This window comes from Gossypium hirsutum, chromosome A03 (genome assembly GCF_007990345.1).
Source record: "Gossypium hirsutum isolate 1008001.06 chromosome A03, Gossypium_hirsutum_v2.1, whole genome shotgun sequence".
In the NCBI taxonomy this organism is placed as follows: Eukaryota; Viridiplantae; Streptophyta; class Magnoliopsida; order Malvales; family Malvaceae; genus Gossypium; species Gossypium hirsutum.
The window spans coordinates 23,450,568-23,478,136 of NC_053426.1; the positions used below are offsets into that span (position 1 = coordinate 23,450,568).

Consider the following 27,569-nt stretch of genomic DNA (forward strand, 5'->3'; position numbering starts at 1 on the left):
TGGCTATTTTAGCCGGCGGGAAATATTTTAATAAAATTTTTTCGGTTCTTTGTTCCCAAGTAGTAATTGACCCTCGTGGTAATGAGTTCAACCACTGTGTAGCTTTGTTCCTCAATGAAAAAGAGAATAACTGAAAACGAATGGCATCGTCAGAAACACCATTAATTTTAAATGTATCGCAGAATTCCAAGAAATTTGCCGAGTGAGTGTTTGGATCTTCATCCTGCAAACCATCAAACTGAACAAATTGCTGTATCATTTGAATAGTGTTAGGTTTTAGTTCAAAATTATTTGCAGCAATAGCAGGCCTAACTATACTTGACTCAGTTCCTGTTAAAGTAGGTTTAGCATAATCATACATAGTACGAGGAATAGGATTTTGATTTGCTAGTTTGACGGGTATCGCAGGAGGTAGCTGATTGTCTTGGTTTTCAGCCATCTCCTCAGTTGGGGTTTGAATGTTGTCCTCTTGCTCGTTCTCTGTGTATCTTAAGCTTCACATTATTTCTCTTTGGTTTCTGCGAACTATGCGATCGATTTCTTCGTCAAAAAATAGTGGTCCTGATAGGTTTCTTCTAGTAATAAACTATAAAATCCTGCCAAGAGAAAGAAAAAGTAAATTAATAAATAATAATAATAAAATAGAATTAACTTGCAAGAAAAATAAATGGCTAAAGTAATAAAAATTGAGCGTTCATAATATCTTATTTCCCCGGCAACGGCACCAAAAACTTGATCTCGATTTTGTGTGACAGATTTTAAATATTTATAAAGAATCATTCTTGAAACTAACTATTATCACGATGTAGGCAAGTGTACCTATCAAACAATAGTATAGTTTTAGCAAGACCGGATTGTCGAACCCAAAGGAACTAAAAGTACTAGTAATGACTGTCTTTTTATTATCTAGCCTAAGAATAAGGGGGTTTATTTTAACTAACTAATTAACTAGACTAAGAATTCACAGAAAATAGAATTGGGGGAATAGTTTTGGAAAACAATTGAATTAAGACAATACCTAAGGAAGAATCCACCTAGACTTCACTTGCTATTCTGACTGCGAATCGGACGATTTATTCATTTAACTTGTTCCGTAGACATCCCTAAGTTATGTTATTATCCCTATTCACGACTAATAACGTCTAATCCCTAGATTGAATAATTGAGACTTTTCTCTAATTAACACCTTAGGGTTGCATTAACTCGATCTGTGGATCCCTTTATTAGGTTTCACCCTAATCTGGTAAAATCTTGTCACCCTATCTCTAGGCGCGCAATCAACACCGCTTAATTATGACAATTGTACTCTTAGACACGGTCTATTCCTCCTCTGAATAAAAGCTTAACTTGAATCAATATCCTGGAATATCAAAACAAGAATTAGGAACACATAATTAAGAACAAGCCAAATATTTATCATACAATTCAGAAAATAATAACAAGACTCATCTTAGGTTTCATTCCCCTTAGGTAAAAAGGAAAACATCTCAGAAGAATAATGACTACAAAACATAAAGAAAACCCAAAACTCCTGGTGGGAAATTGAGGGGAGATCTTCAGTCTTGATGGTGAATCTGACTTCTGAGATGGATCAATCGGCTTCCCTTGAGTAGTTCCCTACCTCCTTCTCTCTGTTTGTCCCTTTCTTCCTCCTCTAAGGTGCATTTATAGGCTTTGGAATGCTTAAGAACCCTCGAAATTAGCCTTTTCCGAATTGGAATCAACTTGGGCTTGGCAGGGACACGCCCGTGTGACACGCCCATGTGTGATTACTTCAAGCCGTGCTTGAACCTGTTAGAATGGCACGGGTGTGTGTTCTACCCGTGTGAGTCGTGCTTCGATTCTACCAAATTGACACGGCCGTGTGGTCTGCCTGTGTGAGTAAGTCCAGGCCGTGTTGATTTCGTACTTTGGCCCATTTTCTCCGTTTTTGACCTTTTTCTCATTCCTTTCACTCTCCTATGCTCTCTTAAGTATAAAACATGAAATTAAGGCATTAGGAGCTTTGAATTCACCAATTCTAAGGGAAAATCATCCATAAAATGTGTTAAGCATGGGGTAAAAATATGTATAAATTATGGTTTATCAGAGAGCAATAGAAAGTCGATGTGAGAGAGTGGAAAATTGAGTAAATAATTCTGAAGAAGTTTTAGCCTTTTATAGGCATTCAAAGTGAAGGAATTTATGAATTATCAATTAAACTTTAATTTTTAAATCAAATCGTTGAATATTAAAATGCAACATATTTAAAATCAATAGAAGTCTAATAAAAAAATTATTAACTGGATTTTAATTTTTAAATTATTCATATATAAGCTAAATTCTTTAAATTAAAATCAAAAGATTAAAATTTTAAAGTTCGAATAGTACATTGACATGATACATAATTAAATTGAAAAGAGAGATAGAAAAAATAGAAAGAAAGAAAAGAGATAAAAAATGGTATATTTGTGTTATTTTTTTCTCTAAATATTATATATTTATTGTTGTAAATTTATGTGGAGAAATTTTTTAGTTTCTTGTTAAATAATGTATTTAAAGTGATTAGTTTGGATGTTGGCTCATAGATTGATTCAAGATTGATATATGATAAAATATTTAAAATAAAAAAAACACTTGTTTAGTTTGAATCTAATTATTTAAATAATTTTGTTTGTAATAGCCTAATTTTGGGGCTAGTCGGAACAGTGGTTACGAAACCACTATTCCGAAGCCATAGAAATTATTTTAATATTATTTTATGTGTGATGACATGATTATAAAGGTGCATGAAAAATTTGGTGAGTTAATTTTAGCGTTTGAGAGCTTAATCGCGAAAAAATGACTAAATCGTATAAAGTGCAAAAGTCCTATTTTGATAGCTAAGGGTGTCAAATAGCTAGAGAACCAAAATTGGAGATCTTTAGAGGGAAAATAAACCTTAAAATGAGTGTTTGGCTGGCCATGGGGACAAGAATGGTCAAAAAGTCAAATTAGGTTGGTTTTGATAGTTTATTTGACTAAAAGAGAAATAAAATAAAACAAAGATGATATCATCCCTTTTCACCATTTATTCTCCATCAGAAATTCAGCCATTGTTAGGGTTTGAAAGCTTGAAAATTTCAGCAACTTGTAACCCTCTCAAGTAAGTGATTTTGATGATCTTTCTTAATAATTTTTCTTGATAATTTTTGTATTTTTAGAACCCTTGTTGCATGAGCTTTCGAATGAGGGGACTATTTTGTAAAATGGTTGAAATTCTAGGGTTTTACCATGAGAGTGTTCATGTTGTTTTCTGAAATTTTATGAAAGAAAATGAATCATGGTTGTGAAATAAGCAACTTTTGTGAAGGGACTTCTCATGAAAACCCTAATAGGACCATTTTGTAAAGTTTGTAACATAGATAATAATGTTGTGAAATATTAGGAATTTTGGGTTGTCATAAGAGTAATAAATGGTCGGTTAGGCTTGGCTAACAAGGAAATTCGATAAAAATTGATTTTCGGGTCTAGGGGTAAAATGGTCATTTTGTGAAAGTCTAAGGGCAAAATGGTCATTTTGCCCAATTATGAATTGTTGAGTACATAGATTAATAAAATGATTAAATGTGTGAATTTTCATCATTATAGATTAAGAATTATAAAATCTGGGCCTACACCGAGGAAAAGCAAAGCTAGTGGACTAAGCCGAAATAGTCGCCATATTTTGAATATCGAGGTAAGTTGTATGTTAATAATACAACTATAGCTTTATGATGTGTAATTGAGTTGATATGGCCTAAATTGTCTTGATTTTGAATATGAGAATAGATGTTGAGAAATTTACGTAATAAAGACTTTCGTTGAACATTTGGAATAAACTTGGATATTTGTACCGTGATAATGGGTGATATGTGTGCTAGTGTAAGACATGTTTGAGACATGCATCAGCCATAGCATGAGAGCCAATGTAAGACATGTCTGGGACATGCATCGGCCTCGAGATATTTAAGCCAGTGTAAGACATGTCTAGGACATGCATCGGCCTCGCGATATACAAGCTAGCGTAAAACCTATCTGGGACTTGGCGTCAGCTTGTGGTGTGTTAGTGTAAGACTTGTCTGGGACAAGGCATCGACACCGATAGATGAAAGCCAGTATAAGACCTGTCTAGGACATAGCACCAGCCTCGCTATATGAAAGCCAGTGTAAGACCATGTCTGGGACATGGCGTCGACATCTTAACCCATGTTAGGGCTATTGAGTATCCGATAGTATTCTAAATGGTTCAAGTTTATGAGTTATATCGAAATGAGAAAAGTTATGAACATGTGACGAGTGGTACAGGTACCTAATTGAAATGTATGGGATATGGGCTCAATGTATGCAATATGAGTTGCACTGGATAGTGATGAGTAAGTTGTACTTACATTTATTTATGGTACTCATGAATAAACTATGAAAGGTTATGAGCATATTGTTTTATGATAAGTAGTTGTTGTTGATTATCATGTAACTTACTAAGCTTTATGCTTACCTCGTTTCTTTCCATTTTCTTATAGTGCCACCTAATTAGCTCGTGGATCAACGGACGTTGGAGGCATCAGCACTTGGTATAGTTAGATCTTTTATTTTGATTATGACATGTATAGGACTCTGACTTTTGAGTTTTGTGTCATTGTTAATTGGACAATATGTTTGCTAACTTTAGCATTTGATTTATTTTGCATCAGGCCATAGAAAATGACTAATATTGAAAGTTATTATGTGATTGCAAGCTAGCCTTTCATAAATGTGAAATTGTTGGCATGGTTGAATACATGTAATTTATATGGGTCTTAACTATGGTTGTTTGGTTGAGAAATCATATTAAGTTAATCTTTGATGTGTTGGTTGATGTTAGATTTTGTTTCAGGGTGACAAAGGCTTGGTAGATAGCCTTATATCGTCCACACGGGTAGACATACGGGCATGTGTCTAGGCTGTGTGTGACACACGGTCAGTCCCATGGGCGTGTCATTCGTCCGTGTGTCAAATTAGGTGCTGACGTCAGAAACAAAATGTCAAGGTTTAGAAACACGGGCTAAGACACGGGTGTGTCATGGCCGTGTGAGGGATACGGGCCATAGACACAGGCGTGTGACAGGTAGTGCAAAAACCCCTGTAGGTTCGAATTTAGAATTTAATTCACACGGGCATGAGACACGGGTGTGTCCCTAGATGCTTAAGCCGTGTGTGTCACACGGGTTATTAGCACGGTTATGTTATAATGACCACTCGGGCGTGTTTCCCTTCCATACAGGTGTGTGCCCTGTTTCAAGAGTTATTTTTATTTAGTCAGTTTAAGGACCCGAGTTGGTTCCAAGTGGTTTCCAAGGGATGTTTGGGTTTTCGTAAGCCCATGTTAAAGAGATTTAGACATAATTCAAAAAATTTTTAAATTTTGAGCAAGTCTTGGTGACTTGGAACGTTTGTATGCATGTGTTTAAGTGTGGTAATGCCTCGTATTCTGCCCCAGTGTAGGGCTCAGGTGTGGGGTGTTACATTTAGTGGAATTAGAGCTATGGTTTAGTCGATTCTAGGACTAACCTAGCATGAGTACAAGTCTAGCTATACATGCCACTGCTGTATATTAATAGTGTGACGACTCCTGACGAGATAAATTGTGTTTTTTTTATATAGTAAATGGATCCTGACTAGCTACGACGGGTGACATGGAGAGTAATGCGCCGACTCCAGTTGAAGGGATCAGGCCAGTAGATAGTGGTCCTGTGACGATGAGTCAGGGTGGAAGAGCTAGGGAAGCTTACCTCCACATGATGGACGTATGGTATTCGGAGTTCATTCATGCAAATTCGAATACTCCACCCTCACCTCTCTCAATTCCTCAAACCGTTCATATAGCTCCTTAAGGAGCAGAGATAGCTAGGAGAGAGAAACCTCCAGTAGACAGAATCCGTAAACATGGGGCCAAAGAATTTCAGGCAAATATTGAGGATGACCCTGAAAGGGCTAAGTTTTGGTTGGAAAATACAATCAAGGTAATCAATGAATTATTATGCACGCCGGAGGAGTGTATGAAGTACGTAGTGCCACTCCTATGAGATTCAGCTTATCAATGAAGGAATACTCTCGTGTCAGTCGTACCAAGAGAGCAGATAATGTTGGAATTCTTTCAAGAAGAGTTCCGAAAGAAGTATATTAGCCAGAGGTTTATAGACTAGAAAAGGAAAGAGTTTTTAGAGCTGAAGCAAGGCCGTAGGACAGTGACTGAATACGAGCGTGAGTTTCTGAGACTCAATAAGTATACGCGAGAGTGCGTATCTACAGAAGCCATTATGTATAAGAGGTTTGAATGAAGACATTCGTTTATTAGTTGACATCTTGGAGATAAGGGAATTTGTGGTGCTCGTGTAGAGGGCATGTAAGGCCGAGGAATTGGCCAAAGAGAAAAGAAAAGCTGACATCGAGTTTCGAAAGTCAAGAAAAGACAGATGGGGAAATCACAATAGACCTCATCTAAGAAATCAAGAAAGTTTCCTACCCGACCCAATGCGTCAGTGGGGTTCTCGAGCAAGAGCAAGAACAGGCAGCACACGGCGTCTAAAGCTTAAGCCATTTTTATCGCTAGTGTTGATAGTGCTCGACCAAATAGGCTAGAGTGTTAACAATGTGTTAGGCGTCATTTCAGCGAGTGCCAAGGGAATGAGAGGGGCTGCTTCAAATGTGGATCACTAGACCACTTCATCCGAAACTGTCTCAAATTTGAAGATAAAGAGAAAAAGTAAGATGTGAGGGCGAATAGTGCTCCTTTAAGGGGTAGACCACATAAGAACCCTGGAAGTGGGGCTAATAGTAGAGGTGCACCAAGAGATGCTGCAGTGAGGTTAGAGGGTAGAGCACCTGCAAGGACCTATGCGATACATGCCCATGAAGAGGCAGAGTCTCCCGATGTGATCACGGGTACCTTTTCTATCCATGATACACCTGTTGTTGCTTTAATTGATTTGAGGTCTATCCACTCTTATATTTGTATAGAATTGATACCCCGTATGAACATGCTAGTAGAGTCTACCGAATTTGTGATAAAAGTGTCGAACCCTTTAGGCAGACATGTGTTAGTTGATCAAGTGTGTAGAAATTGTCCTTTGACAATTAGAGGTCACTGTTTTTCAACTAACTTGATGTTATTGCCGTTCAATGAATTTGATGTAATCCTTGGGATGGATTGGTTGAGTTCTCATAGTGTTGTAGTAGACTGTGGAAGAAAAGTTATTGAGTTGAAGTGTGAAAACGGGGATGTAACAGTCCGATTTTGACCCTAGTCGGAATAGTTGTTTCGGAACCACATATCCGAATTAGAAAAATATTTTAATATTATTTTCCATGCCTATTATATATGAATGAGCATGGGTGAAAGTCTCGTATGAAAATTTGAATGTTTGTGTGCTTAATTTTGAAAAAAGGACCTAATCGCGTAAAATGTAAAAGTTGCCTGCTACTTGTTAAAGTGTCTATATGATATGGCTTTGTAAATAAGAGGTCCTTATGTGGTTATTTGACCATTGGAAGTTTGAATGGACATTAATAACCATCCATTATGTGATTTTATAATGGTTTAACAAAGGTTATAATGGTAAAATGTTTATTATGTAAATATTATTATAAAAAAATATGAAAAATAAGGCCATTATGTATGTTCATCCACCAAAAATAGAAAAGAAAACCTATGTTTGAAGAGCTTTAAGTTTCGGCGCACACAAGGCTTAATTAAGGTATGAGTTTTGATCGGTTTTTGATAATTTCTACGTTTTTGTGATCGTTGTTAAGTATTGTAACTAGCCCATGCCTCAATTTCTGATTTTGTTGATGATTTGAAAATGTGCCATGGATGAATTCATGAGCTTTGTGATGTTATATGATGAATTAAGAAAGCTTGATGTTGTGTTAGAATGTTTTGTTTTTGGATTTTCGATGAATTTGAGCAATTTGGGCTAAATTGTAAAAATGTTATTTTGAGGGACTAAAATGTGAAATAAATGAAATGTGTGGACTAGTATGAGCACTAGGAGAATTCGACTAAGCTTGTGTATATGTAAATTATGTGTATTTTGTGAATTTATGAAATAGGGACTAAAGTGTCGAAATGTGAAAATATGAGGGCTAGCTTGTAAAATGCCCTAAATATGTGTTTATGGATTGAACTGGATTATTTGGTGAATAAAGGGTTAATTTTGAAAACATATAGATCAAGAAAGGAGGAATTCGAACTTAGATCGAGGAAAGTCGAAGGTTATCGATTAGACAATTCAAATCGACAATTCCGAGTGCGAGGTAAGTTCGTACGTAATAAGTGATGTTAAAGCTATGTTTTAATGCGTTGGTAATGCATAAATTGTATAGATATTTGATTACAATTTGAGCATAATGTTATTCGACTATGCTTGGCACTAAGCGTGCGGTTTAATATAGTTTCGGCTACAAATGGCACTAAATGTGCAAGTTGGAATAGCTTCGGCTATATAAGGCACTAAGTGTGCGATACCAACTTAGCTTCAGCTAACTAAAATGGCATTAAGTGTGCGGAATCATTTTAGCTTCGGGTAACTCTTACAACACTAAGTGTGCAGATGTTAAAGTATGAATAGTTTACGAAAAGTCTTGAATTACTCAAGCAAGAGGTAAGAATGAAAGTGAATAAGTATGGGAAGATCCAGGTAAGTATGATACCTTTTTGGTATACGACATTATCTAGGTGAAGTTCATTGAATTATTATGAACTTATGGATCAGATTGGTATAGATTTGATAGATGATTTGAGAATTTATATATATTTATGTATTGATGTTTTATGTTTATACACTGTTGATAATTTTAGTACGAGCTTACTAAGCTTTTGAAAGCTTACTATGTGTGCGTGCTTGAATTGTTTTATAGATATCGAAGCTACCACAAGCTCGAGGACCATCAAGGATCATCACCATACTATCGAACTCATTTTGATACATTTGAAAATGTAAATATTTTTAGGTATGGCATGTATAGGCTAGAATGTATATATATTTAAGCTTTGATATGTATATATGTTATGCCATGAGAGTTGGCTATCAACTGGTATGTTTGTGCTTAGTTTTGGTAATGGTTTGTGATGCCAAATTGTGTATGTTTGTAATGGTTATATAGCATTGTATGTGGGTCATTTTGAAATGTACCAAGTTGAGGAAATGGTAAGTTTAAGCATGGGTTAGAAGGTGCCATAAGTGAGTTATGAAATGAGTATTTTGGCATGTTGTTGTAATAAGATTTTTAATGTGTTTTGGTATGGATTTGAATAGGTTATTGAACGATGATGATTTAGTTATAATGAAGCATGTGTTGAGCATGGAATTGGCTGAAAATTTTGGTATATAAGTTGCTTAATATTGCTTGTAGGAATGACCCAAATAGGGGTGGCAAGTTGGCTTAAACCAAGCCTGCATTGTGCCACACGGTCAGGGAACATGAGCATGCCTTGTGGCCGTGTATGCAAAGTAGTAACCTCTTAAGATCACATGGTTAAGACACATGGGCATGTCATATGGCCGTGGGCTAAAGCCAGTAGCTAGCTAAGTATCACACGGCTATAGCACACGGGCGTAACTGGTGGCCGTGGGTGAAAGTCAGTATGTATGCTCTGTTTTGGCGCAGTTGGATCACATGGGCGTGTCTGGTGCCCGTGTGAGGCACACGGCCGGGTCATATAGGCGTGTGACTTTAACAGAATTGAAAAATTTTCTGAGTTCTGAAATTTATGAATGTGTTCGGTTTAGTCCCGACTTTCCTTAAAAGTATGTTTTAGGTCTCATAGACCATCATAAGGGATAAATTGTTGATGATTGCTCATGTATTAATGTTATGTGATATCTGTTATATTGAATCGGTCTGAAATGTTCTGTCTGTCTAGTAATGCCCCTTACCTATTCCGGCAACGGTTACAAGATAGGGTTGTTATAGGGGATGTCTTCTGGTTGAATTGAATAGAACAAATAACTTGTCTATGGTGATATCATCTATGCTGGCAGTGAGATATTTGAGAAAAGGGTATGAGGCTTATCTCGCTTTTGTTCTGAATACTCAAGTCTCTGAGTCGAAAATTGAATCGGTACCAGTGGTTTGTAAGTTTACAGATGTGTTTCCGGAGGAATTACCCGGATTACCTCTCGTGAGAGAACTTGAATTTAGAATTGAGTTAGTCCCCGGTACGACACCCATCTCGATTGCTCCGTATAGAATGACTCCTATGGAGTTGAAGGAGTTGAAGGTTCAACTACAAGAATTGGCTGATAAGGGTTTTGTGAGACCGAGTTTTTCCTCATGGGGTGCTCCGGTACTTTTTGTGAAAAAGAAAGACGGATTGATGAAGTTATGTATAGATTATAATTAGCTCAACAAGGTCACTGTGAAGAACAAGTACCCCTTGCCAAGGATCGATGATTTATTCGATCAGTTGAAGGGAGCTACCATGTTTTCTAAAATCGAGTTAAGGTCTGGCTACTACCACCTAAGGGTTAAGGAGCAAGATGTATCGAAAATCACGTTTAGGACAAGGTATGGGCACTATGAGTTTCTTGTTATGCCCTTTGGTTTAACAAATACCCCTACGGTGTTTATGGAGTTGATGAACTGCATTTTCCAGCCGTATTTGGATAAGTTTGTAGTGGTCTTTATTGATGACATACTGATTTACTCACGTGATGAGAGTGAGCACGCGAAGCATCTGAGAACGGTTTTACAAACCTTGAGAGATAAGCAGTTATATGCCAAGTTCACTAAGAGTGAATTTTGGCTTAAAGAGGTTGGATTTCTAGGACATATCGTGTAAGGAGATGTGATCAGAGTTGACCCAAGTAAGATCTCGGCTATTGTTGAGTGGAAACTGCCGAAGAATGTGTCAGAGATTTGAAGCTTTTTAGGTTTGGCTGGATACTACATGAGAATTGTGAATGGATTCTCGATAATAGCTACTCCGATGACAAGGTTGTTACAAAAGGATGTCAAGTTTGAATGAATAGAGAAATGCCAACAGAGTTTCGACAAACTAATAGCTTTGTTGACTGAAGCCCCAACAGAATAGGGGAAAGAATTCATGGTATATAGTGACGCCTCCTTAAATGGATTAGGGTGCATGCTCATGCAAGAAGGAAAAGTGATAGCATATGCTTCGAGACAGTTAAAGCCACACGAGAAGAATTATTTGATGCACGATTTGGAGTTGGCTGCCATCGTGTTCGCGTTGAAAATTTGGAGACACCATTTGTATGGCGAGAGATGCTGAGTATTCACCGACCATAAGAGTCTAAAGTATTTGATGACTCAGAAGGAGCTGAATTTACGGCAATGAAGGTGGTTGAGTTGATAAAGGATTACGAGTTGGTGATTGACTACCATTCGGGAAAGGCGAATGTACTCGTTGACGCTCTGAGTAGAAAGTCATTATTCACCTTGAGGGCTATGAATACTCAATTAACTGTGGTTGATGATGGTTAAATTCTAGCCGAGATGAGAGCTAGACCTATGTTCCTTCAAGAGATTCGTGAGGCTCAGAAAGGTGGTAAGGACTTACAAGCTAAGGTGGCTCAGTGTGAGTTGGGTGATGAATCAGATTTTCAGATTAATACCGAAGGCTGCTTGATGTTCCAAGATAGGGTTTGTGTACCCAAATATAATGAGCTTATTCAGAAGATTTTACGAGAGACACATAGTGGTTGCTTGTCTATCCATCCGGGTAGTGTGAAAATGTATAACAACTTGAAGAAGTTGTACTGGTGGTCGGGGTTGAAAAGAGACATTTTTGAGTTTGTTTCTAAGTGTCTGGTTTGTCAACAAGTGAAGGCCGAACACCAAGTACCTTCGGGATTACTTCAACCTGTGATGGTTCCCGAGTGGAAATGGCACCGGGTAAACATGGATTTTGTATCGGGATTGCCCTTAACACTAAGGAAAAAGAATTCTGTTTGGGTCGTTGTTGATAGGCTTACAAATTTGGCATATTTTATACCGGTGCATACCGACTACTCCCTTGAGAAATTGGCTGATTTGTATGTTTCGGAGATCGTAAGACTTCACGGAGTGCCCTTGTCGATTATCTCGAATAGGGATTCAAGGTTTACCTCGAGGTTTTGGAAGAAATTGCAAGAAACTTTAGGGACAAAGTTGAATTTTAACACAACTTTCCACCCGCAAACTAATGGCCAGTCGAAGAGAGTAATCCAAGTCCTTGAAGACATGTTACGGTGTTGTGTTCTAGAGTTTCAAGGGAGTTGGGAAAAGTATTTACCGCTGCTCGAATTCGCCTACAACAACAGTTATCAGTCAAGTTTGAAAATGACACCTTTTGAGGCTTTGTATGGGCGTAGGTGTCGAACACCATTGTATTGGATTGAGCTGAGAAAGAATCGAATTCATGGGGTCGATTTGGTGAGAGAGACTGAAGAGAAGGTTAAGGTGATTCGTGACTGCTTTAGAGCCGCTTCAGATCGACAGAAATCCTATGCAGATTTAAAATGAAAGGAAATCGAGTTCCTAGTCGGTGATAAAGTGTTTTTGAAAGTATCCTCGCTGAAAAAGGTCCTTAGATTCGGTAGAAAAGGCAAGCTGAGCCGGCGGTTTAGTGGACCTTATGAGGTGACTGGGAGAATTGGACCGGTAGCATACCGATTAGCCTTGCCTCATGAGCTACAAAAAATTCATGATGTGTTACATGTATCGATGTTGCGCCGCTACCGATCTGACCCTCACACGTGATTTCACCTAAAGAAATTGAAATAAGCTCGGATATGACCTATGGTGAAGAACCGATTAAGATTTTGGATCGAGAGGTCAAGAAATTGAGAAATAAAAGTGTAGCGCTCGTGAAGTTTTTGTGGCATAGACATGGAGTCGAGGAAGCCACGTAGGAACCCGAAGAGACTATGAGAGATCAATACCCAAACTTATTCACCGGCAAGATTTTCGGGGACGAAAATCCTTAAGGGGGAGAATTGTAACAGCCCAATTTTGGGGCTAGTCAGAACAGTGGTTACGAAACCACTGTTCTGAAGCCATAGAAATTATTTTAATATTATTTTATGTGTGATGACATGATTATAAAGGTGCATGAAAAATTTGGTGAATTAGTTTTAGCGTTTGAGAGTTTAATCGCAAAAAATGACTAAATCGCATAAAGTGCAAGGTCCTATTTGATAGCTAAGGGTGTTAAATAGCTAGAGAACCAAAATTGGGGGTCTTTAAAGGGAAAATAGACCTTAAAATGAGTGCTTGGCTGGGTTTTGGTAGCTTATTTGACTAAAATAGAAATAAAATAAAAGAAAGATGATATCATCCATTTTCACCATTTCTTCTCCACCAAAAATTCAGCCATTGTTGGGGTTTGAAAGGTTGAAAATTTCAGCAACTTGTAACCCTTTCAAATAAGTGATTTTGATGGTCTTTCTTGATGATTTTTGTATTTTTAGAACCCTTGTTGCATGGGCTTTCAAATGAGGGGACTATTTTGTAAAATGGTTGAAAGTCTAGGTTTTACCATGAGAATGTTCATGTTGTTTTCTGAAATCTTATGGAAGAAAATGAATCATGGTTGTGAAATAAGCAACTTTTGTGAAGGGACTTCTCATGAAAACCCTAATAGGACCATTTTGTAAAGTTTGTAAAATAGATAATAATGTTGTGAAATATTAGGAATTTGGGGGTTTTCATAAGAGTAATAAATGGTCGGTTAGGCTTGGCTAACAAGGAAATTCGATAAAAATTGATTTTCTGGTTTAAGGGTAAAATGATCATTTTGTGAAAGTCTAAGGGCAAAATGGTCATTTTTCCCAATTATGAATTGTTGAGCACCTAGATTAATAAAATGATTAAATGTGTGAATTTTCATTATTATAGATCAAGAATTATAAAATCTGGGCCTACACCGAGGAAAAATAGTCGCTATATTTTGAATACCGAGGTAAATTGTATGTTAATAATACAACTATAGCTTTATGATGTGTAATTGAGTTGATATGGCCTAAATTGTCTTGATTTTGAATATGAGAATACATGTTGAGAAATTTACTTAGTAAAGACTTTCGTTGAACATTTGGAATAGACTTGGATATTTGTACTGTGTGTAACAGCTCGATTTAGGGCCTAGTCAGAATAGTGGTCTTAGGACCACAAATTTGAAGTTGGAGAAATTACTTTATTATTATTTTGGAGTCATAGCATGTTTATATAGTACATGAAAAATTTGGTGAATTAATTTTGACATTTGTGAGCCCGATTATGAAAAATGACCAAATCGCATAAAGTGTAAAAGGCCTAATTGATAGCTAAAGGTGTTAAATAGCTAGAGAACCTAAATTGGGGGCCTCTAAAGGGCAATTAGACCCTTAGAAATAGGGTGGCGGGCCATAGGAGACATGTGTGGTCAAAATTTTCAATTTTTGGTGGGATTAGGTGACTAATTTTGACTAAAATAGAAAATAGAAAAAGGAAATGATATCACCCGATTTCCCATTTCTTCTTAGCTGAAATTATCAGATCAAAAATTTTCAGCAACTTGAAGCACTCATAAGTAAGTGAATCCTAATGGCTTTTCTAAAATATTTTTGTAGTTTTGAGACTCTTGAAACATGAGTTTTCAAATGAGGGTGCTATCTTGCAAAATGATCAAGAGTTTAGGATTTTGCAGAATTTGTGTTGTTTGCTGAGTTTTTATGGAAGAAAATGAGTCTTGGTTCTCTTATAAACAACTTTTTTGAAAGGTGTTAGCATGAAAACACCTAAAGGGACTATTTTGCATAAGTTGCAAAATAAGTGATAAATGTGTGAAATAGTGGGAATTTTAGGTTGCTGTAAGAGTAAAAAGAGTTCAGCTAAGCTTAAGAGGCGAAAAAATTTGATAAAAATTGATTTTCGGGCATAGGGGGTAAAATGGTCATTTTGCCAAAGTCTAGGGGAAAAAGGTCATTTTACCGAAAATGTGAATTTTCAATTTTCTAATTGTAATTAGTGACTAAATGAGTGTATTTTGATAATATAGATCAAGAATTGTCAAATCCGAACCAAGATCGGGGAAAAGCCAAGCAAATCGACTAAACCGTATAGTATCTACATTTTGAAATCCAAGGTAAGTTGTATGTAAATAATATAACTACATTGCTACTATCCGTATTTAAATTTTCATTGAATAGATATGGCATGAATTGCTTGAGTTCGAGATTGAGAATGTGTAATGATCATTGAGATAGTAGAATTCCCGTTGGGACCGTAGGAAGTAAACCGGATATTCATGCCGTATTAGTTGGGTCATTTGTGTGAGCTAGTGTAAGACATGTCTGCGACATGCATCGGCCACATTATGAGAGCCAGTGTAAGACTATGTCTGGGACAGGGCATCAGCATTGAGACGAGTGCTAGTGTAAGACATGTCTGGGACATGCATCGGCTACGAGATGTGTCACTGTAAGACCATGTCTAGGACATGGCATTGGCATGGTTATGGGAAAGCTACTGTAAGACCATGTCTGGGACATGGCATCTGCCTCGAAGATGATAGCCAGTGTAAGACCATGTCTAGGACATGGCATCGGCACTTTACCCATGATTAAGGCCTATGGAATATCAGATAGTGTTCCGAATGGTTCAACGACGAGAGTTATAAATTTAAGTTAATGAGAAAAGTATAACCATATTATGAGTATTACAAGTACCTAAGTGATACATATGTATAAGATGTGAACTCATTGTATATGCTATGTAATTTGTATGAAGTAAAGAGTAAGTAATGCTTATGCCCACTTTGGTATCATAAGTTGTTGGTAAATTGTAGACTTATTGTTGTATATTTATTTATATGCAACTTACTAAGCTTTATGCTTACTCCCTTTCTTTTCCCTTTCTTTCAGTGCTGCCTTACTAGCTCAAGGATCACCAGTAGTCAGAGATATTGATCACACTATTAGCCGAAACATTCGGTATAGTTGGATTTATATTTTTGAATATGACATGTATAGGATTAGAACTTATTATTTTGAGTCTTGGAGATTTGGCCAAATGTGTTGGCTTGGGATAGATCCCACACTTAGTATTAAGCCATGAATAATGGCTAATATTTATTTTGAGTTTATAAAAGTTGCATCTACATGGTTAAATGAATGTCTATTGCGGCTGATTTGATTTTGGAAATTATGCTTGTTTTGGTATTCGCTGGTATTTGCGTGAAAATAAGTATGAAAGGGTGGCAATGAGGTTTGGTAAATAGCCTTATATTGCCCACACGGGCGTGTGTCTAGGCCGTGTATGACACACGGCCAGCCCTATAGACGTATGGTTTGGCTGTGTGACCTTTGCACGTAAAAATTTGATGTTAGTATGCATGATAATAAAAACACGGGCAGAGACACGGCCTTGTGTCTCAGCCGTGTGGAGGACACGGCCTAGTACACGGGTATGTGCCTTGGCCGTGTGACAATTTAGGAATGCTGACGTCAAAAACAAATTACCTAGGTTTTTGTACACGGGTTAAGACACGGGTGTGTTGTGGCCGTGTGAGGGATACGGGACATTGACACGGGCGTGTTTCTGGCCATGTGAAAACCCTTGTAGGTGTGAATTAGAATTCAATTCCACAAGGGTGAGGGACACGGGCGTGTCCCAGGGTGCTTAGGCCGTGTGAGCCACTCGGACCACCAGCACGACCATGTCAAAATGGTCACACGGGCGTGTTACCCTTCCACACGGGAGTGTGCCCTATTTTAAGGCAAATTTCTTAAGGTTGGTTTAAGGACCCAGAATGGTTTCGAATAGTTTTTAACGGTCGATTTGGGGCTTGTAGGCCCATAATAAAAAGTTTAAAGTAGAAATTGAAAAAGTTTTAATTTGGACCAAGTCTCAGTGACTTGAGACTGTTTGTATGCATGAGATAAAGTTAGGTAATGCCTTGTACTCCGACCTGGCGTGGGTTACGAGTATAGGATGTTACACCCTGATAATAGGTGATATGTGTGCTAGTGTAAGACATGTCTGGGACATGCATTAGCGATAGCATGAGAGCCAGTGTAAGACATGTCTGGGACATGCATCGGCCTCGAGATATTGAAGCTACTGTAAGACATGTCCAGGACATGCATCGGCATTGAGACGAGAGCTAGTGTAAGACATGTTTGGGACATGCTTCAGCCTTGCAATATACAAGCTAGTGTAGGACCTGTCTGGGAGATGGCGTCAGCTTGTGGTGTGTCAATGTAAGACCTGTCTGGGACATGGCATTGACACCGATAGATGAGAGCCAGTGTAAGACATGTCTAGAATATGGCATCGGCCTCGCTATATGAAAGCCTGTGTAAGACTATGTCTGGGACATGGCGTCAACATTTTAACCCATGTTAGGGCTATTGAGTATTCGGTAGTATTCCAAATGGTTCAACAAAAGGTTAATGATTTATATCGAAATGAGAAAAGTTATGATCATGTGATGAGTGGTACAGGTACCTAATTGAAATGTATGAGAATGGGCTCAATGCATGCAATATGAGTTGTATTGGATGGTGATGAGTAAGTTGTACTTACATTTATTTATGGTACTCATGAATAAACTATGAAAGGTTATGAGCATATTGTTTTATGATAAGTAGTTGTTGTTTATTATCATACAACTTAGCTTTATGCTTACCTTGTTTCTTTCCATTTTCTTATAGCCGCCTAATTAGCTTGTGGATCAACAGACGTCGGAGGCATCGATCACACTATTAATCGAAGCACTTGGTATAGTTAGATCTTTTATTTCGATTATGGCATGTATAAGACTCTGACTTTTGAGTTTTGTGTCATTGTTAATTGGCCAATATGTTGGATTACTTTAGCATTTGATTCATTTTGTATAAGGCCATGGAAAATGACTAATATTGAAAGTTATTATGTGAATGCAAGCTAGCCTTTCATGAATGTGAAATTGTTGGCATGGTTGAATATTTGTAATGTATATCGGTTTTAACTATGGTTGTTTGGTTGAGAAATCATATTAAGTTAATATTTGATGTGTTGGTTGATGTTATATTTTGTTTCAGGGTGGCAAAGGCTTGGTAGATAGCCTTATATCATCCACACGAGTAGACACACGGGCGTGTGTCTAAGTCGTGTGTGACATACGGTCAGTCCCATGGGCGTGTTGTTCGGTCGTGTATCCCCTGCACATAAAATTTATAAGTCAGAATGCATGGTAGTAAACACACGGGCAGAGACACAGCCGTGTGTCTCAACCGTGTAGAGGACACGGCCTTTAGCCACGGGCGTGTGTCTTGGCCGTGTGCCCCAAATTGGGTGCTGATGTCAGAAACAAAATGTCAAGGTTTTTAGACACGAGCTAAAACACGGGCGTGTCATGGCCGTGTGAGGGACACGGGCCATAGACACGGGCATGTGACAGGCCGTGTGAAAACCCCAGTAGGTTCGAATTTAGAATTTAATTCATACGGGTATGGGACACGGGGCATGTCCCTAGATGCTTAGGCTGTGTGTGTCACACGGGACATTAGCACAGCCATGTTATAATGACCACACGGGTGTGTATCCCTTCCACACGGGCGTGTGCCCTGTTTCAAGAGTTATTTTTATTTAGTCGATTTAAGGACCCGAGTTGGTTCCAAGGGATGTTTGGGTTTTCGTAAGCCCATGTTAAAGAAGTTTAGACATAATTCCAAAATTTTTAAAATTTTGAGCAATCCCTAGTGACTTGGAACGTTTGTCTGCATGTGTTTAAGTGGGGTAAAGCCTCGTATTCTGCCCCAGCGTAGGGCTCGGGTGTGGGGTGTTACATTGTTCATATATTTACTTTCAAGTTAATTTTGTTGGACAAAACACATTAGCAAACAAAATATATAAATATAAATAAACAAAGATTTATATATAAAAATAAAATATAAACTAAACAATTTATATTTAAATTTTCAAATACGAAAACTAATAAATACCATAACAAAAACCAGAAATCGAAAAGCAGGATAGAGATTTACTAAATGTTGAGGCCTGTTTAACACAATTTCCTTAAGACAGATTCGACCGCTCCTATGGTACTTCAAAAAATGTCAGTTGACTGTCTCCGAAGATACAACAATACGATGAAAAAATTATGAAGAAGTCTTAGCCTTTTTATAGGTATTCAAAATGGAGGAATTTTGGTAATATGCATGATATATGTCTTTTTAAGTCAGATTTTTTATATATATTTGTTGAGGAAAAATAAATTTCGTGTTGAATTAAAATATTTATAGGCTCATTTTAGGCCTAATCAATCCGAACACTTTGCGTTGTCAACATCGTGTAGGTGCACCCCAACCCCAAGAAGTTAGAACTTTCACCCCCTATGCATCCCAACCCCAAGAAGTTAAAACCTGTACCCTCTATGCACAAGATGATGTTTCAAGCTTAGCCATTCAATTACATTTTAAGTGGGTTCTCATATATATTCATATCTCACACTTAGTCTTTAACCAATGTTAGATCTAAGCTTTTCTTTTTCTCAACAAATATTCTCAAGTAGCTTACTTTGAATATCAATTTCTCATTCATCACTCAATAATTTTGAGCATATGATATACCATTGTAAAGGTCTCCTGAAGTAGAATATAAAACCATAATTTATGATTCAACTTTCCACCTTTACCAATTGAGAATATGTCTCAAAATTATAAAAAATTACAATTTTTCCAATAAATTTAAATCCATATTTGATTTGTTTGCAATTTTTTTTGAATTATTATCTTAAACCACCATTTAATGTTATAAATTCTTAAAAAATAAATTTTAAATAATTTATCTAGTGGAGTTTTTTTTTTTAAAGAAATATATTTAATGGAGTTAAAGTATACGTTTACCAGTGGGTGACTTTCGTATTTGTTCACTACTCGAAAAAATAAGTGTTTTAAAATTTAAAATAATTAATTTTTATAAATATTATAAATTTGATTTTTACCATAACAAAATATAATATTATTAATAGTTATGCAACTTTTTAAAAATAAAATAGTTCTTTTGTAGGTTTATTTAATTCCAAATTCAATCCCTCGGAGAAAGAATTATCTTATAATTTTACTTTTAATTATATATTTAAAATGTTTGTCTCAAATTTGACTAGATATAATATACTTAACTAATCCTAAACTCTTATTATAACTAAATTTAATTTTTATAATTAAAAATCATAGGCTAAACTATTAAAATAGTCACTTTTCTTTACCTTATGTTACATTTTAGTCACTTATGCTTGAAATGTTACGTTTTAGTCACTTACGTTATCGTGTTGTAATATTTTAGTCATTAAACTGTTAATTGCCGTTAACAGTATAACGATAAGCTCACATGACACATTAAATAATCATTTTAAACGGAAATTTTAGGTTAAATTATACAATTGGCCCTTATATTTTTTTTTTGTTTTGAGCAATTTAATTTTTGTTTTATGTTTTTTAACTTTTTTTTCCTTTCTCTTCTGCTTCTCCCTTTATTTTCCCCCGCTTTTCTATGTTTTTCATTTGTTAAAACTAGTCCCTTCTCCCTTCTCTGTTACACTATTAACGATAATTAACAACTCAGTGGCTAAAATGTTACAACACGATAACGTAAGTGACTAAAACGTAACATTTCAAACATAAGTGACTAAAACGTAACTTGAGACAAACAAAAGCAACTATTTTGGTAGTTTACTTAAAATCATAATGTCGAAACCATTTTAAAAGGTGTTTGGAAAAACCGGGTTCGACTTTTTGAAAAATAAAAAATGGGAGTCGCCACCAATCAGTTTAAGTGTGATTGAACCACTTTCAAACCACTTTTGTTTGAAATCATTTGTTTTGGTCTACGAAATCAAGAAAACGGGTTCGGGAGTTGGTTACGTACGAGGAAGGGTTAGCACCCTCGTAACGCCCAAATAATTGGTACCAAATTGAATAACTTTTTGTCTTTAATGCTAGAATTTTGAAAGTATTTAAAAATATGATTCCTTTTGAAATTAAAATAGTTTGAGTTTAAAACCAAGATTTCTTCGTTCCAAAAGAATACGAATATCACATCCAGCATGATAAGACACAATATTTTAAAACTCTTGTAACTGAAATCACCTCGTAATTTATAAAATCGTTTAGAAGGGTATTTTAGGCATTTAGACAAACGAGAAATCGTAACCCAGCATGTTAGGGCACTATTTCCTGAATTCCTGAATACAAAAACATTGCCTTTATTTTTGAAAAAAACATTTCTTTATTTATGTGTTTAACGATGATACAATCAAAATAATATATTACAGGGTAAAATTAAACTATTATAATACATGTTTTGATATAAATATAGCATAGAAGATACAATATAACATTCATATTTCATGTGATTAAACATAGGCAACATAAATTTCATGCATTAATGTTCCATAGCAAATAAAGCAAGTAAGATATGCAAATATAAGTTACCAATACGACATGAATAATTTTCATACCAACATAATTTTAATAACAATAAATAATTCATGCAATAAGAGTATGTATATATTAAAACAAACTTTCATAAAAAACAAGAAGACAACACATTTGGGGTAATAAATGATAATGGACAAAAATATAACATATTTAATACATATTTTGAAATAATAAAAATGATTTTTATACTATTTTCTAGAATATAATACATATATTTAAAAAATATTTAATTAATATTTTTATATATAATAAAATATAAATAATATATACACCATATAAAATAATATAATAATATATAATATAATAAAATAAATGCATTTCCAATATTTAATAATAAAGTATATAAATATAACATATAATTTTTAATATAAAATAATAATGAGTATTAATATAATATAAAATAATAATATACAGTAAATAAATAATAATATTTAAAATAAATAAATTTAAAAGTGTAAGAGGACTAAAATTAAAAGCAATTAAAAACTTTGGGCTAATTAGAAAAATATAAAAAAAATTGGGCCTATTTGGAAAGCGCGTTAAAATTGAGGGACTCACTGGGCAATTTGACCTAATCCCAAAACGACACCGTTTCCACGAATACAGTTTTAAAGTCACTGTGAGGACCAAATTGAAAAAAAATTAAAATGTTAGGGCTAAATTAAAAATAAAATAAAACAAAATCATAAATGTTAGAAATGCGGGAGGATTAATTGAATAAATAACCCAAAATAAACACGCGGATTCTCTCCGGGTCGGGTCAACATGCGAATCTTTCCTGGATTATATTCAAAACGACATCGTTTTGCTGCTTATTGAGTTAAGCAAAAACGGTGTCGTTTAGTAGAAGCTATATAAGACTATTTCTTAGTTCAAAAACCATTTCAGCCCTTTTTACCCAAAAACAAAACCAGAGAGAGCCTCTAAAAAAATCCTCTGGCCCTCTGAGCTCGGACTAGGGGGCCATCACCGCTCATCCTCGAGCCCCGTCGTGCATAGTCTTTACGCGCCAACACGCCGTCATCAGGACAACTGCATACAGTGGCTAGGGTTCGAAAAAAAAACCATCTTTTCTTTGCAAATCTTCAGGTAATCACTTCCCCTTTCTCTTTTCTTTATTACTTTTTCATAAAAATGCCTGTAAACACACACTCGCAAGCAAACAGGTAAGAAAAATAAAAAATAATAAAATGAAGAAACGTTTCAAATTACCTTTCGAGCAAGAAACTATTTTCTTTTTTATATATGCTTCGAAAAAAAAGATTACAACTGTTCACTTTTTTCTTTTTCTTTTTTTGCTTTTTCTCACTGTTTTTTCTCTCTGTGTGCTGTGTAAATCTCTCCTCTGTTATCTCTCTGCTTGTGTCTTCCTACCTCTGTATATGTGTATCTGTGCGTGTAAAAAAACCCTCCAATTATAAATATGAAGAAAGGCTTTATAGCCTTTAGACTATGCATGTTTAGGAAAGAAATCTTTGATTTCTTTCCTTGTTTGTTTCAGTTTATCTGCTGTTATTTCTTGCCATTTTTGTCTGTTTGGTTTCCTTTTCTGCTCCGTTTTTCTTTTCCGTTTCTGTTGGTTTCCTTTTTCTGTCTTGCACGTACCAAAAATCCGGCGAAGATCGCGTTGTGGATGCGAATCTTGCCTGGTGACCACAGGACGGCCTCTGCTGCGAAGATCTCGGCACCGATGGAGGCGCAAAGGTCAGTGGTGAGGCCTGAGATCACGGTGCACTGATGGTGGTGATGTTTAAGCCACTCGATCATTGTGAGGCAAACGGCGGTGACGTTCGGAGTGCCCAAAGCCTCTGGTCAGTGCTTTGATGGGACCTCATGCGTGGTGACCATCGATCTGACCAGTATTGATGAGGGCCAACTGGGGTGACGTGAGGGGACAGGGCTATTGATGGCCCTTGCTTTGGGAGCTGGAATGGCTCTGACGTGGCGAAGCTTCTGGAACTGCTCCTGCGGCGCTGAGGTTCCAAGGAAACCTTAGGGTTTCCTACTGGTGTTTTAAGTCATTGGGCCTTTTGGGTCCGAGTGTGTTGGGTCTGTAGTAGATTAGTTTGGGTAATGGGTCTGTTTGTAAGGGTTATTGGGTTTGGACTTTTTAACGGACTTTTAAAATAAATAAATATTCATTTATTCATTTATTTTTTGTTTTTGGTTTTAAGGCCCGGGCAGATTTGGGCTGCTACACATAATATATTAATATTATTAGTTCTTAAAAATTAATTAGTTACTTTTTCTTAATTTAAATAAATTATTTAATCAAATAAATTATTGAAAACAATTATAAATCCCTAGTCTTGAGGCAAGTTACGAGACCAATAACTTTAGCAGTGACCACTGCACTTGCTATTATGCAAGTTTTATAATTTGCCTTATTTGTTGTCTACTTAGCCAAAATATCTTAATTATTTTCTTGTATCTTTTTGAGGATTTTATGCAAAAAAAAATCTTGTGTTTATTATTAAAGAAGAGAATGAATCAAGCAAGGGTATTTTTCAAAACTTTTTAAGTTTGACCAAAATATGGGTTGGCTTTATGAAGATTTATCTAAATCTTTTGTATCTTTATATACAGGGTAATTGATTTAAAGAAATTTTAGTAGATCGTGATGGATTGAAGTTTGCTTAGGTTACCTGGATTCGTGCTCTAAATATGGAAAGCTTGTTCAACCTTGATAAATGTTTTATTGTTGAAGCAAGTATATGAGTAGTAACTCACACAGTGTTAGCAGTAGTGGCCACTGTGGTTAGCACTACGACAGACAACCTAATTTGTAATATTTGGAGTTGAAAATATTTTAGAAGAAAATTCTTGGATTGAGAAGCTTGGTGATATTGTGGTAGATGACAACCCATCTATGAAGAACCATCCATTTGAAGCAACAAATCTTGATGATTGGATCATATTAAATCAAGCAATCAGATTGGACCAAATTGGATTAGATTAGATTGAATTGAAGTAAGGATATTGAATTGATATTGCATTCAGGACTTATCTCCAAATGATTCTACTTTATCTTGGAATTTAATAGAATATTGTGTATGCTATTTTAGCTGTTGTATAGCAAGGGAATTGATTGTAATCAATCTAGTATGTTAGTAAGTCTCAAATTCCTAAATATTTGAAGAGACTTGTATAGGTTTTTTATCGAGTACATTAGCACTTATTTGATCATTGAGGAACTTGTAATTGAGAGCGTAAACAAGTTTATTGCTTGGTTTACAACATAAGTTTTCAGGGGGAGAACTTAGAGGTGAATGATCTAGATCTTTAGGTACAAAAGTGAGGTTACTATTTTGAGTTGAGATAAGACTTAAATCAATTGTTGTATTGGAATTGATATTAAAGATAGTGAGAAATTGAATTGCATAAACAATTTGTTACATTCTTGTTTTCTTTGTTCTTATCACAATGCCATCTTTATAGGGCACTTTTATTATCATTAGTTATTTTCTTTGCAAGTTTCAACTGTAGGTTCCAAAGCCCTATGAAAGTGAGGGAGTTAAAGATAGTGTCATATTATTACAAGCTACTAATACAATAAAAAAATTAAAATGGGACATAAATGATACTAATATGATATTAATAAAACAATAATATATAAATATTCATAATAACTATAAAATACTATTGAGGGGAGATCAACTCCATTGTGATAAGTTTGCGATGTACGATTCTTTGGGAGTTGGTAGACCCTTCAACGAGTCGATATTAATTTCGGTGGGAGGCTTTGCCTTTTGACTTTATTGAAGACTCAGATACCTGAAGAGACAACTAGTTCACAAAAAAAGAAGTGTCTCATCAAATGCTTGATAAGGCAAACCATACTCATGTGGTAGCATTCTCATGCAATAATAATGCCCTATATCCTATAGTATTTAGATTCACGTCCAATCATGCGAAACACATATGGTTTACCTCATTAGAAACTCGAGCTCCCATTTTATATACCGGTCACTTTCAAACATTTGAGCAAAAAAGTCAACTTCCCTCAACAAATAAAATATTTTAAATATTATTCTAACATAATTAATCCATAATTATAATAAAAATACCACTTAATTAATTATGAGTGCAATAATAAGTAAATTACATTACTTAATCTAAAAATTTTTATCACACGCGTATGCATGTCGAAACCACAAATTTAGAACACAAATTTCTATTTAAAAATAACATGCAATAAATAATGAAACGTATGGTTAGACACTAATTAATAATAACACATGGAATATGTACGCTATTAAAATGAAAAAAAATTAGATTAAATTGTTTATCATGGTGTTGTCATCAATCTTGAGTTGGTGTAGAGTTAACTTGTGACACCAACTCAATCAAATACATTATTAATAAAGTGTGCATAATAAAATAAAAATGTATAAAAATATCAAAAATGAAGTTTTAGTTGATTGAAAAATTAAAGGTTTTATTAATGCAATAGATGTGGGTTCAAATTTCATCATATGCATATATTTATATATTTTTTTAAAGTGAAAAGACTTAAATACACTCAAATAATATTACTTGTTTTAATTACAGAAGGGCGTGTTGGAAAAATTTTGGTTTAAAAATGGTTTTCTGTAACAACGAAAAAATAAAATTTTGGAGATTGAGCCGCGTCATGAATTTTCTTATGATGTGCAAGTGTACACAATCACTAGCAATTAATATAGTAGTAAATACTAGAATTATCATTTCCAAAAGGGACTAATTTTAAAACATAAATTAAAAAAATAAAAAAATGACAATTTGGAAAGCAAATAAAAATATGATTGGATTCAAAGAAATATGCAAAACAATTTAAAAATAGTAACACAAATTAATAGCAATTAATTGAAGAGCCAAAATAATTATTTCCCCTAATATGCAATTATTGGTAGTGATGTTGCGACAATGCTGCAGTATTAAGACATTTTGTTAACTTGGAATCGACAATTTATAGGCTTCTCTCGAAGTCTCTATGCTTAATCCTATAACTAATTTAACATATTCTATGCCAAATTAATGTCAAGAATACAATTGCAAGCACCATTCTTATAGGATTATGCACGGTAACAATATATGTCTATATCATTACACATTTAAAATAAAAAAAAAATTGAACGTGCACCATTCAAGTTTTATGTCCATTAATCACAACTTTTCAGAATTAACAATTAACTGAATTATCCACTAATGTTGATCAAACAACAGCAAGTATTAAACATGAATAACACTTGAATGAATAAACCTCATATTGCAACAATTATCCTTATCAAAGTATCAATAATCCCATATTAGGGTTTCATAATTATTTTAGCTAACAAATGCTTAGCCTATAATCATCAAATGAAAAACAATCAATCACAACTCAACCATGGTTCAAAATAGCAAAAGAAAAGAAATAAAAGGCAAAACGTTCTTCTCTCTTTCTTCATCTTTGAATCTTTTTCTTCCCAGACTTGCTTTCTTCTGAAAAAGTGATGTTCTTTTCTTTTTGCACCCGACGAATCCCCCTCTATGTTTTCAAAGTGTGATATTTATATCCCCAAAAAGATTGTAGGCTAGGTCAACTCCCTTTCCTATTATTTTTTTGTCCTCTTGAGAGTGTTTGAGCCTTTACATTTTCGCATAGCTTATTCTTTTTGATTCTTAATGATTATCCGCACTTGATTAAAAGATGTGTTAAACCCAAAAGCTGATGTGGCATTCTTTAAGTGTGAGCTTCCCAATTTGTTCTCGTTAGGCTCGACTTTACGGCTTTGCTGCAACATTGGGGCTTTAGATGTAAAAAATGAGCATATTATTTTCTCCACCTTTTCAATGTTCTATTAGCCACCTTCAAAAATAAAATTTCACATTTTCAGTGTCTAATTTGGCAAATATATATTATTAAAATAAAAGTTTTAAAAGTTAACTACTTAACATAAATATAACTAAAACAATTAGAAAAAAAATACTCTAAATCGCTCTTAACTTGATTGAAATATAAGCTTAAGAATAATAAAATAGCTATATATCCTAGAGTTATCAAGATGATTTGTGAAATTTATAGAAATAAATTTTTCTCGAAAAGTACCCGTGCTTTGTGCGAGACGAATCTTAAATGTTCTCGAATTTTAACCGAACAACCTT

At 35.3% G+C, this 27,569-nt stretch overlaps 1 long non-coding RNA gene across 1 annotated transcript; it reads left to right on the forward strand.

The window, feature by feature from the left end:
* Window positions 1-22,286: 22,286 nt before the first annotated feature.
* Window positions 22,287-23,592, forward strand: LOC107888151 (uncharacterized). Its single transcript, XR_001681299.2, has 2 exons — window positions 22,287-22,532; window positions 23,065-23,592. It is a non-coding gene; the product is annotated as an uncharacterized lncRNA (long non-coding RNA).
* The last annotated feature ends 3,977 nt before the right edge of the window (window positions 23,593-27,569 follow it).